Genomic DNA, 13,984 nt, shown 5'->3' with positions numbered 1-13,984 from the left:
CACAAATCAAATTAAAGTATACACTCAGTCCACAACAGATTCATTTCTTAGACAGTGGTTTTCTTTACCAATGAGAATGAAGGACGCAAACGTCTGTCCACTAAGGTTTATTTCAAGGATACGGACAGACACTCCTTATTGTTCAAAAGTACCATCCAAAACACACCTATCGCTCTATTATTAACTCAAAATTAATCCGGTTCCATCGTATCTGTTCCCTCCCACTCCATTTGAAGGAAGCCACTAAAACTCTGTTCAACGCTCTCTTGCCCCGTGGCTATTCTAAACGCTTTTTACGCACTATTAAAAGAGAGGTATCTGATCAGTTCGCAGTGGTGGGTACTATGGAACCTAAACCACCTTCTGACACCAACCTTATCCCCTTTATTACTACCTTTTCCCACCACCTTAGTTCCTTTAACAGGTCCATCAAACACAATTTTCGTTTTATGCAGTCCACCGTCCCCTCACTCACCCCCTTCAATACCATTATGGCGTACCGTCGCAATAAGAACTTAAAAGATATCTTGGTACACACAGCTCTGGATAAGACCATCGCTATACCTTCTAACCTGGATACCTACTTTACACACCTCAAATTCCTCGCCGGCATGGTCCCCGGTCAGGGTGCTCCGATCTGGCGTTCGTTTACCCTTCTCTCTACCAACCGTGTATATGCTATTACTTGCAAACACTGTAAAAAGATTTATGTGGGAGAAACGGAAGCAACGTTAAAACAAAGATTGGACCAACATCTTTATCAGATCAAGAAAATGAACAACAACAAATTACTTTACACTCATTTCATCCAGCACACCATCTCTAATCTGTTGATTTCGGGTCTCAAGTCCAATCCCTCTTGGTCTTTTGGCCAAAGGAGAGCTGCAGAGAGAAGATGGATCTGGAGACTTTTCTCCAAGTCACCTATGGGTTTTAACGACGTTTAGTCACCGACCCTTGCCGGATTCAAACCCGCTTCTCCCAGTCACAGGAGCGATGGCTTATCCCCTCAGCCATCCTTCCAGTCATGAGCTTACAAACTTACCTATAGCCCTACCCTCCTTCCTTTCCTCTACCCAGACCTACTTACCCCCTAACAGAGTCAATCACCTCCTGAAAGATAGACCCAGTACTGCTGTATTAAATACCCTATAAAATTGTCCCTAACCCTCATCCTAACCCTAATTTCCTTATTCTAAATTTTTTTCCCTATCCTCAACCCAACCACTCCCCAGCTTTTTTCCTACCCCTTAGTATTATTTCAACCCCTTTCCTTTTCTCCTCCTCCTTCCTACCCCTTAGTATTTATTTATTTTAATTAGCTCTTTGTGTGTTTAACTTATACTTTTAGAAGATTAGCAGCATTGGTTTTATCTATAAACAAATCAAATGTGAAACATGTGCCCGTGCTCTCCCCTGTCACCACAGGATGGTGAAAGGTGACCTCTATTTCTTCACCTAACCCTACCCCTCACACCAGATACTGACTGGTTTCCGGACCCCCCCCAATAAAGCAAAAATGCACGTTTCTGGGTGGCCTTTTATTGTGGCCAGCCTAAGGCACACCTGTGCAATAATCATGCTGTCTAATCAGCATCTTGATATGCCACACCTGAGAGGTGGGATGGATTATCTCGGCAAAGGAGAAGTGCTCACTATCACAGATTTTTTCAGATTTGTGAACAATATTTGAGAGAAATGGTTATTTTGTGTATATAGAAAATGTTTTAGATCTTTGAGTTCATCTCATGAAAAATGGGAGCAAAAACAAAAGTGTTGCGTTTATATTTTTGTTCAGTGTATGTTTAGGATCCTATTTACATTCAAATTATGTTTTTTGATATAGGCTGCTTTCTGTAAAATTATGGAAGCAGTGTCGAGCCGTCAGGGCCCTCTAACCCTAACATATTTGTTGAGTTATATTTTGCATTAGTTTTACCAAAATAACTTGATTTAATTGTATTTAAAATAACATTTCCAAAGAAATACATCCTTCGAATCTGCCTATTCAGTTTCTGTTTGAATGTGAAGGGTTAAATGAAAGAAGCTCCTTGAGCCGTCTCTGCGAGTTACAGTGAAGATAGGAGCTGATCGGTGGTCCTGCTGTAAATTCACACAGGTCCAGCTACAGTAACTAAACGAGAGAGTAAGTTATTATCGCGGACTTTATGACAAGTTCCGCCCTGTGAAGCTTTTCTTGTTTCCATAGCAACAACAACTTCCTGTCAACAGCGTAAACTCACCTTCAAAATAAAAGCATGCCAAATTACACTTAAGACATACAACTGCAACGAAAGTAACAAACACAATGCAATATCCTTTTCAATTTCAAAGAACACCATTTGGGCTATTTACAGGTGTTGTTTTGTGTGGTAGAGGGTCGCTTTCATTGATGCGTTTGGCACCCCGGGCCGTTGATTTGATATTCCGCTGAAGTATACGCTGTGACGTAATAACTTTTTTTCGGGGAAAGGGGGGGGACGGGGGGTCAGAGGGCCTAGGTATAACAGTCACGGCTCACCACTGTATGGAAGTGATAAACACACACAACTTTGTAGCATGCACGTTAAATGGCATATTGTAGGTTTCTTGTTGTTTGGATCAGTTGCTAGCTTGCCTTGCTTGCAAAAGTTTAATAATGTTTGTGGTTCAACTTTGGCAAAGACAAATTGTTTCAAATGTGTGTTGTGCCTTGTTGGATCATATACATTGCAGACTAAGGGTCAAAACTAGTAATGGGAGCCCACGTGAAACAATGGCTTAAGATACTTTTTGTTAAACTTTTGGTAGCGTTGTCTCTTTAAATGCCATCATCAGACCTCAAGGACAAAAAACAAGAGCACTCTTCATCAAAGGCAGGAGCAAAAAACTAAAATGTTACCTGCAAAAAGTAGAGCAAGCAAACAAAGACCCTGTCAGCCAAACAACGTGTAGGGCATGGCCAAATCAATGTCTGGTGAACAAACAGGCAAAGGTCAAAACACGGGTTGGCCATAGGTACTTGAAGGCATCAATACTACAACCGCTGGAAAGCTAAGGCACATGGCAGTAAGACAATGTGACAGTAAACTGGTGGAAGTGGACCGGTTTATATAATAGGGAGCTGATTAGGGAGTGGGTAACAGGTGAGGTGATAAGAGGTAATAGGTGATGATCATCATCCCATGATGATGGGATGGAAGGCCAATAGGAGTGACTTGGTCTAAAAGGACAGCAGAGAACAGAAAAAAGACAAACGGAACATGACTTGACTTTAACCTGTAACCATACATTTAGCTATGTAAAGTTCAATTTACAATTGTTAGTAGGCAAATTAGGCGATATTAGTGTTCAGGCACAAATGTTTGACACATTTCATAAGAAAGTGGTTCATCAGTGTATGGAGAAATCCCAGGAAATTGATCTCTAGTGAAGAGAACAAACCCACAAAAAAAGTGCTGATTTTAACAACTTGTCAAAGTGACCGGTGACGTCGAGATTATTTTCCTTGTGCTGGAATATAGTTATTCTGACTGACTGATCCTGTTGCCATGCCAACAGTGATAAAAGACATATTCCTATTTCATCTCTCAAAGAGGAAAAGATAAGCTTTTACTCGGTTCAGCCTTTACCCATTTTGAATTAAATGTCTGCAGCACGGAACTACGTGAAAGCAGTCAGTCATTTTAATTTGGATAATTGGAATCTCTGGGAATGGATTCTAAAACTGTGCAAACCAAAAGGAAGAAACTCTAGAATAATTTTGTTTGCAATTAAATGTGTTCTAAATGAGAAACTCTGTTCTTATTGCATTAATGGAGGCTTTTCCAGCTCTTATTTGTCTCCCTAAGACCATTTTAGTATTCAATGCTTCACATGTCTCCAATGTAAACCCCCCCCCACACCCACACCCACACCTCCTGTCCTCGCACAGCACGCCTCCTCTGTATGCTTTCCATTCTGCTGTACCACCAGGCCTTGACATCCTACAAAGTTAAACACAGAGAAAGGTCAGGGAGGTATTGACAGAGCCCTGCTTAGAACGGTGACATTTGAGCCCATGAGCGTGTGTTTTATTAAGTGTTCGATATCTCCCGGACGTAACACGGCCATGTGGATGCGTGTTACATATCCAAGGTAGCGGTGTCAGCTAATTTGCCAAAGGAGATGAACCTGCAATGGGACACGCACGGCTGACCTCAGGATTACCTGACAGAGATGAGGTTTGGTTGCTGGAGCCGTTGTTAACAGATTGTTGGCTCACAGAACAGCTTGTCATAAAGACAATCCCTTTCCTGAACTCTGTGGCAAGACTGTGACCTTTTGAGAACACCCCTACCAAATGCTTTGTGATGTCTGGCAGTTCTCTAACACATAGTGCATTTTCTTATCTGTAGGGGAATCATGTATCCTCGTTTCATATATGCATTAATTTCATATCGATTTTGCATTTTACAAACCAATACACTTTGTACACTTCTACAGAGAGGGGCCCTGAATGTTCTCAGGAATGGAGCCATGTTTTAATTCCTCACAGGCTACCATTTTCCCTCCACCATATCTCCTTGAAATAAAACAGGAAAGATGATGTCTTCCACTATGTTTTAATGGACAATGAGAACAGTGATACACACATACACAACTTCACAGGTGATAGATACAGTAAAATCCAGCTCTAGATATATGAATGCAGCTACGTTTATACATTTGGCCTGTATAATGAATGATTTGTCTATTTGTGATGTAGTTAATAAACCTTTAAACATTGTTAGCGACAAATCAATGGCTAAAAGTTGGAGAGAATCGTAAGAATTGGCTAAATGATACAGGGTCTAACAATGTGTAGCCATGAACCTTGAGTGCCTTCAAATAATAATTGCTCCCATCATCTCTCTGCTTCTGCCCCAAGAACAAATTATATTTAGTTTGAAAGGGTAAGAATTCCTGTACTATCTACTCCTTCTTTACTGTGCAGTTTGTGTTAATCACTTTCACAGAAGGTCATGTATAACCTGAAATTAATAATATAAATTTCAATTACTACTACCTTTGTACCATCAAATGAATGAAACAGCTAGATCATTTCTTTTTCCACACATCAAAACCATAATAGCTTTATTTTTTCTTAAATGTTTTACAATTTTCAAAGAGTATGGAAAGCCTCTGAATGTTTTACTGATCTGTAACCCCACTGACTTTTTTTAGTCATAAATTCCTCGCTTCACGCTCTCTTCATCACTAATAATGGTCTATTGTGTTATTCAGTTAATTTACAAGCTTGGAATACATTGGCTTTGATTATCTGCAGGGGCTCAGAAAGAATATTACATTGCATATATTTAGTGCTTCAGGCATCCGCATTAAAGCCACCACAGAGCACAGTGGGCTATAGCGGAGACTTCATGTAAAAATCTCTAAACCAAGGGGCATCGGAGAGGATTTTATATTTCACAAATGCCAAAAATCACCATGAGCAGCCCCATATTACAGACGCTACAAATAGGCACGATTATTCCTTTAAAACAGCAACCTTACTTGGAAACATACAAGTTACCAGTAGACAGATGTAATTGATTAGTGGAAACCTACCACATTGTTGTGTCATTTGCTTATCACTTAGAAGAAAAAAGGGGAGAGCGTTGCTAATGAGATCATGGATTCCAGGAAGAAGAAACAAAACTGATTATAATGTAACTAAAGAAAGCAGTTGGCTATTAATTGTCAAAGAATACTGGTCCCTGGATTTGAAAATGCCTATTGTTTAGCTTTATATGATTAAATGTACTTAAAGGCAGTTGTAGACAGACACAACACATATCTGGAAATCTGGAGATTAACACACTGAGGATGCACGTGCTAACCAAAGCCACGAAGGGAGAAGAGCTGTGTCCAGACTTGTAAAGAAGAGGAGATAAAAGCAATATCTTCCCCCTATCATGGAATAAATGGAAAAGCTAACCACCCAACTACTCCAAATATGTGTGCCATCCAACAAGAGAGGGGAGTATCATCATCTAATATGAAATGTTTATAAACAACATTTTACAATTTGTATTTCTTTCTTAAAGACAGCACATGTAAAAGAAAATACATTTTCCCTGGGATTAATTAAGTTTTATAATGTTGATCATCAGCCTAATCTTTGGCTGTGTATGTGCACTATACTCTATGTATATTCCAGCTGTATTTAGTGAACAGCACTCACAAGAAAAAAATGTAATTTTCTATTTTAAGATGATCTAACAAAGGACCCTGTAATATGAGAGCCTTTAAAGCGCTTAGGAAGAAATAAAAAATACTCACCAAACATTACACATTCCTGAATGATGAACAAATAATGTATCATATAAATATATTTTGTTTTACAAAATAACCCTTTATTAAAGAAAAAAAGGTTGTCTTATTGTTAACCTTAAAAAACACGGTTTATGTATCAAACTGCCAAAAGGATTCAACCTTGAAATAGATAAGGCAAGAAAATGAGTCCGTTAGAGTTGTGAGTGGGCACATTTTGTGTACTCTCTCCACGACTTTATTGTGGTACAATAATGTCTTTGGCTGTGCAAATAATGGCTGTCGTCATTGAGTTTCAGACAAGGACACTTTTGAGGAAACATGGGCCGTTTTAGGTGTTGAACAATCAACCAGTGCTGTTGTTTTCCTGGTGGGGACAGTCTTCCCTATAGAGAAGGGCTTGCACCACCTCCGTTGTTTTGATCTGAATTCACATTCTCCCTATCTCCGTCCTTTGACTCGAGAGGAGAATCCTTCGCAACGCAGCTGGTGTAAGGAGATAATATGTTATCATCACTCACATCCTCAGCATCAGTCTCTGCTGGGTAATCTGCTACAAGAGCCAAAACATTGGGAAAGCCTTGTAACGTAAATCTGACCGATGGCCATCTATCCACTTTGAAACATGGAACATTAAGATTGTGTTGAACTATATCTTGATTGTTAAGCTTCAATTTATTTCAACATATCTGCCAAATGTAAAAGGACTTTTTAGTTGAAAAAAAAAACAGCTAACTGTTAAAAGACTAAGGCTAACAAATCACCTATACAGCAGATTCCCAGGCTGTTCTCATACAGTAGGGGTATTCAATTAAAATCAGCGAGGTCAAGTTCGAAATAATTTCCTCAAGCAAAGGCCCGGAACATCATAATGTCTGACGTGTTATGAATTAGAGTGATATATATTGAAGTAGCCTAGTAGCTGTATCATTGTCAACTGACTGTCAAATCAAATAACGAAAGTACAGTTGAGAAACATTTTGACAATATTTGTTGTCACTTTATAGAAATATAATACTGTAGATATGTATTATTTTCGTCTCGGGCTGCATTTACAAATAAAATATCGAAAATAAATAAAATAGCTTTTTAAAAATGGTGCATCTCAACATAAAGCTTAATTTTATAAAAATAAAAATAAAGTGTAGCAGAAGTTTGAGTTTCCCTTTTTCTTTAACTATTTCACATTTTGACTTCGTATCGGACACTTTTAGAATATATCAGTCTCAACACATCTTAATAATTGAACAGGTTGTCAGTTTCTCTTTCTTTTCCTCTTATATTCTTCCCCCCCACAGGGTTGCCTGTCCAAGTCCCCAAATACCTATGTTGACTGGTACTTTAACACTAGAACCGCCAGGGGTTGCTGTATACCTAAAACCGCCAACGGGTAAAATGTACCCGTGATTAGAATGCATTGATTTTCAAGGTACAATGTTCTTTTATTTATCATACTAGAACACAGGGTTAACAGTGAGTTTTGATCACACAGTGATGAAATGGGGGGTTAAGTATTGTAACCCTAGTTCTATAAGCACAGGTGGAGCCCTCTACTGGACTCTATGGGTACTACTCTCATCAATGATACGCGAGCGTTCACGCACTGAAGTTGTATAAACGTAGCCGGCGCAGGCACACAGTATATAAGGGGGCTCCGCCTCCTGACTGTCATCCTACACCCTCTTCAGCGAGTGGCATAGGAAAAACAGGGCCCCTAGGTAGAGGGCTCCGCCTGTGCTTATAGAACTAGGGTTACAATATGTAACCCCCCATTCTATCTCACACAGGCTCCGCCCTCTACTGGACTCTATGGGTACAGTGGGTGGAGCCCCGATGGATAAACGCTCTGTCGTCCTACAACATCGATCCGCCACACTGCCCCTGACCGGCCTTTGGTTAACAGCCACCGCACCCCAACTTCCTATCATCCGGTTGTGACCATGGAGAAGTCGGGGCCGCAGCTTACCTGGCTGGGTAGAGCCTAATTGGTCTGAATAAGACCATAGCTCTACCCTGCAGGTACCAGCGCAAGTGACTATACACTGCGCACTACGTTTCCAAGGTCCCTAAGGAGCATGGGGAGAACGTAAGTGTTCCGTGTCCCCCACACTCACACGCGCTTACCTCGCATAGAGTGTGCATGGACCGTAGTGGGGAAGGCTCTCCCCGCCCACCCACAGGCAAGTGGGGAGCGCCCTCCAGCCCTGTATGGAGCTTACTGCGCACCATGTTTCCCGGGTCCCTAAGGAGCATGGGAAAACATTATGTCCGAGGGGGGGGCAGATACCTACTGACCCACAGCCCCCCCCTCACCAGTCCTGTGTTGCCTCAGCAAGCACAGACGATCAAAAGGAGCCAGACATGTCCAAAAGATAAAAACCTGGCGTAAACCATGTCCTCCACACTCACGCCGTTGAACAAGGCTGTTGATACAGCCATACCACGTGTAGAGTGTGCATGGACCCCAGTGGGGAAGGCTCTCCCCGCCTGTCCATAGCCATGTGAAATGCACTCGCAGAGCTATCCTGTCAGATGTTTCTTGGACAGAGCTTTACCGGCCACACCATCCCCAAAGCACACAAACAGCTGTTCAGTGCGCCCAATGGAAGCCGTGCGCCCTACATAACATGCCAGTGCACGCACCGGGCAGAGGAGGTGCAAATTAGCCTCCTTGTCCCCAATATGGGGTGGAAGACTAAAGCCGTCTAACTTTATAGCCCTCGACCTGAACGAACTCCTTAGGTTCTTGGGAACAAAGGAGGGGTTCGGTCTGAGTGTCGCCCCGCTAATCAAAAAGGCAACAGAGCGGTCATCTCGCACACTCTCTTGGCCGAAGTCAAGGCAAACAGCAAAGCTGTTTTCAATGATAGTGCCTTCAGGGAGGAGAGCTCCAGAGGCTGAAATGGTTCTGTGACCAAAGCCTCGAGCACCAACAGCAGATCCCATTGTGGGGTGGAGACATGCACCACTGGGCGCTGTCTCCTGACCCCCTGCAAAAAAAGCGCCATAAGCGGTGGACTAAAGGCTGACCTGCCGCCAAATCCCTCATGGCAGGACGAGATGGCTGCTGCATACACCTTAATTGTGGAATGAGCAAGCCCCCTGTCCACCGGGACAGGGGTAAATAGGACAGAATAGAGCCCAACGTACATGATAGAGGCTCTAGACTCCTTTTCTTCACACCACTTCGTCCTGTAACAGGCTGTGGTGGATCCTGCTCTTGCTGCCTGGATATTCTGAATAACGTAAGACAGTCCCTCCCGTCTCAGCCTGTTCCTCTCAGGAGCCAAGCCTGGAGAGGTTGGCCCAGAGTGGCTAACGCCCCTATTGCACCTACTTCCTGAGACAACGCCCCCCAGACCTGAGGAACCGTCCAGGGCTGGCCCACCATCATCTGTGTCACCTCTGCGTACCATGGCGCCGAGCGGCAACCTGGGGCTACCAGGATGACTGACAATCGTTCTCGTCTCACCCTCTCCAGGAGGCCGGCCCCCCTGTTCTCCAGTCCCGGAATGTGGGGGGCCTTTAGAGATAAAAACATTCACTGAGGGCCACAACCACAGGTTCTCCGCTACGCTAAACAAGGCGGCGGAGCTGACTCCGTCCTGCCTGTTGATGTAAGCCACTGTGGTGCGGTTGTCGCTCCTCACCAGCACATGTTTGCCCTGTAGTAAGGGTTTGCAGTGCTGTAGGAGCAGTACTACTGCCCGTAGCTCTAGAAGGTTGATGTGCCGAGTTTCTGTCAGAGGCCAGCCACCACCTATAGCTCTCTCTAGGCAGGTCCCCCCCCATCCTGTCACGGATGCATCTGTGAACACCGTGATGTAGGAGGTCACCCGCCCCAGTGGAGTTCCCCTCCGCAGATGCTTTGGGGACCCCCAGTATCGGAGGTTGCCCTCCACTGAGGGGGGGGGGGGGGGGGATGGTCACAAGACGTCGTTTGTGCCTCCTGGGATCTAAACGAAGGCCGGCAAACCACCTCTGCAGGCGACGCATATGCAGTAACCCCAGCGGTACCACGAGCTGAGCAGCGGCCATGAAACTCAGAGTCTGTATGACGGTCAAAGCTGTCACCGTTGCCCCCTGTCACAGTCTGCAAACTGCCTGAAGCAGGGATGCTTGTCTGCTCTTTGACAGGGTGGCACGTAGTCCGCCTGCATCAAGCAAAATTCCCAGATACTCCACCTGCTGCTGAGTAATGGGACTGCTCTTCTTCCAATTGACCGCAATCCCCACTTGGAACATTTGGGCTGTGTTTGCCCCTTCCCTGGACCTGGCCATGACTATGAGGTCGTAAAAGAAAACCCTCATGTCATGGTCGCGAAGCGGCTGAAGCGCTGTAGCCACACATTTGCTGAACGTGCGTTGTACTCGTAGGCTACCCCCTGGAAGGCAAAACGCAAATACTTTCTGTGCTTTGGAGCAATTTCGACATGAAAGTAAGCGTCCTTCAGGTCAATGGTTGTGAACTGATCGCCCGGCTACACTAGTTCCAGTAATTGTTTTACTTTTTGCAGGCAATGTGCTGATTCAGGCTGCAAAGATCCATAATGGGTCTGAACTCTCCTGTCTTCCTGGAAAGCAGGAAGTACGTGGAGTAAAGCCCCTTTTCTCTGTCCTGAGAGTGCACAACAGACACAGCCTGTTTTTGCAACAGGGCCTGAATCTCTATTGAAAGGGGGGCGTTGAAAGGAAACCTTTCTCCTCCTGGGATGATAGATTTGCCTCTGGCTGTGTCTCAGGTCGGTTAAATGGAATCCTTGCGTCCCTCACTTGCGTCGTTTCCCTGCGTTTTGTCCCCCCCCACCAGGGAAGCATTGAGAGACGCAAGGAAACCACAAGAGTTTTAAGAGCAGTGGGACGTCCTTTCCTCCGGAGCGTCATGTGAAGCGATATGGGGGTTATTCCCTATCTTTATTCAAGAGTGTGGTATTTAAATTTGAAAGCATACTTTATTGATTTCTTTCCCTCAAACCCTGTCCTCGCACTCAAATAGTGCCTGCTTGCACTTAGATTTGCTCTGCTTCTGCTCAAATTGTACGCTTGCACTCAGATATATTGCTGCTTACAGATTTCCTGTGTTCCAGTTTAAAACCTTCTCCTCGCACTCAGGCTGTTTCTGTGCGCTCGAAACTTTTGTGCAACAATCGTGTCAAAATCCCTCAACCAATAGGAGGCCAGGTGTCCTTGCGGGTGCGTTTGCTTTTAACTAGCACAGTTAGTATATGTTTATAAAACCAAATCAAGCAATGTGATGTTTCTTAGCCGTGATATAATGAGCGTATATCCCGGGTATAATTGTAGTTACTTTTCACAAGTCAGTATCCCTCCACCTCTGAGAACCGTTACAACTGTTACAGTACGTCCGTCACGAAACTAACTAACAAAGCTTAAGATGGAAACATTTAAGGTTAACTTCGACCTCCGGGGTGGCCTTACTATGGTGGAGTGGATTGATAAGTGCCTATCTCCAGAAAAAAAAGCACCTAAACGAAGACAATGCTGTCTGTCTAATATGTTCGCTAGCTGTTATTGTTGTTGCACTATGTTTTGTGCAGAAGGCAACGGAGGGACAATTTTATTTTATTCCCGGGCTGATTTTTAGTCCCAGTCCGCCACTGAACATAGCTATTATGTAAAGTGCTGGTATATATATACTAACTGTGCTTCCCCGCCAAAAAAAGTTGTAAATCAAACAAGTGAAGTACATGCTATGTTATAAAGCCGTGGAGGGCGGTAGTTTATAAACCAAAGAGTAACCGCCCTTACGGGACGCTGTAATAAGTAAAGCGAACGCACCCGCCTTGACACCTGGCCTCCTATTGGTTGAGGGATTTTGACAGGATTGTTGCACAAAAGTTTCAAGCGCGCACAGAATAAATCTGAGAGCAGAAATTTCACGAGCGCACAGAAACAGCCTGAGTGCGAGGAGAAGGTTTTAAGCTGGAACACAGGAAATCTGTAAGCAGCAATATATCTGAGTGCAAGCGTACAGTTTGAGCAGAAGCAGAGCAAATCTAAGCGCAAGCAGGCACTATTTGAGTGCGAGGACAGGGTTTGAGGGAAATAAATCAATAAAGTATGCTCTCAAATTTAAATACCACGCTCTTGAATAAAGATAGGGAATAACGTCCGTTTGTGATGACGCTGCACAGCTGATGTCTGACAGCAGCTCTGTCCCCGTTGTTTTCACACACACCCCCGCCTCTGTTAGTACACATTTACTGACATATACATTTGTATCATTTGTTGTAGACCCAAATAAATAAAATAAGAACTCATTCTCAAAAAAGATAAACGCCATTCTTAAAATGTTTAAACGAAAAAAGCAATCATGAAAATGTTTCCAATAAATGAATAAAATATTTTTTGACCATTTTGTTGTTCAGATATATCACATATTTTTAACTAAATGATACATTAATTGAAACAAAACACAGTATAAACTGAGGAGTGACTCTCGTGAGTTTCATGTGTTTTCTTCACTCCGCTGGGAAGCTGCTCTCATGTCAAGAAGCATCAGATCAGTGCATGCACTGCATCGTCCAATCAGTGAGCGATAAGTAAGGGGGCGGAGCGAGTACCTGAGGATTTCACCGGAGGATGGTCTGGTGGTTCCTCGGTTATCGCCCCTCCATTATCGCTCCTCCATTATCGCTCCTCGATCCTCGGTCCTCCGGCAGAAATAAGCGCCATGGGACGCTACTCAAGATGGCGCAGACAAATCAACTTCCGGTGATACAGAGGAAACGAGTGGTGCAGTGACGCATCCTAAAACTACGAAGTAAGCTGCACATGGGTTCCCTCGACAAAAAAGCAATGGGATTTCTCCATAGGAATTTGGAAAATAGCTGGAAATAAGGTCTGTGGAAAACGAACCTGTTTGATAAATGCACGTTTTGTTCAACCGGATAATCTCCACATATCTACCCTACTTTTATAATTTTCGAATCATAAATCTAATCGATAGATTATAAAAGGGTTTTAGGATGCGTCACTGCACCACTCTATAGAAGCCAACTCCATCAATCAAGCTGGCTGAAACTTTCTCTCCCTCTTCTTCTCACACTCCCTGTCACTCTCCTTTAACTCCTCCGGTGACTTTTTTTTGAAGATAGTTTTTTGCCCGGCGCTTGGCCGGTTTCCGTTGGTTTTGAAAACATTTTGGCGAATGGTTAGGTGGCGCGAATGTCTGTAGTGAACGAGCGCGCTCCCGCTCACATGAGCCTGCTTGCACTGCGGATTTATTAATTATGTATTTTCCTTTGTTATTTATGTGTGCGTTTGTTTTGAGGATATAATTCATTAGTACCTAAACATAGTATGGTATAACTGCTTTTTGTAATGAAATACACAATTGGTTTGGGAGCAAGAAATATTTTAATCGTTGTTGCCCAGGCTTGCCGAAATGAATGGAAACTTATCTCCCGATTATAACATTGTGTAACTTGCTGCTGTTAAATACCGTCAAACTATGTGCAATATATACTTTATATACATATGCCATCTTTAATAACTGTAATATATACCGGGCTGCTAAATCCTAAGAACTGCTACAGGATTTGATTTGTAGATTTGATTTGTTTTTGATCTGTATTTTTGAAAATTATGTAACTTTTTATCTTTTTTTTAGCATATTGTTTATTATATTATAACTTAGTACTTTTTTAGCATATTGTTTATTATATTATAACTTAGTACTTTTTAACGC

Source organism: Gymnodraco acuticeps, unplaced genomic scaffold, assembly GCF_902827175.1.
Source record: "Gymnodraco acuticeps unplaced genomic scaffold, fGymAcu1.1, whole genome shotgun sequence".
Lineage (NCBI taxonomy): Eukaryota > Metazoa > Chordata > Actinopteri > Perciformes > Bathydraconidae > Gymnodraco > Gymnodraco acuticeps.
The sequence above is the reverse complement of the archived record's forward strand: the minus strand, read 5'-3'. Positions refer to the sequence as shown.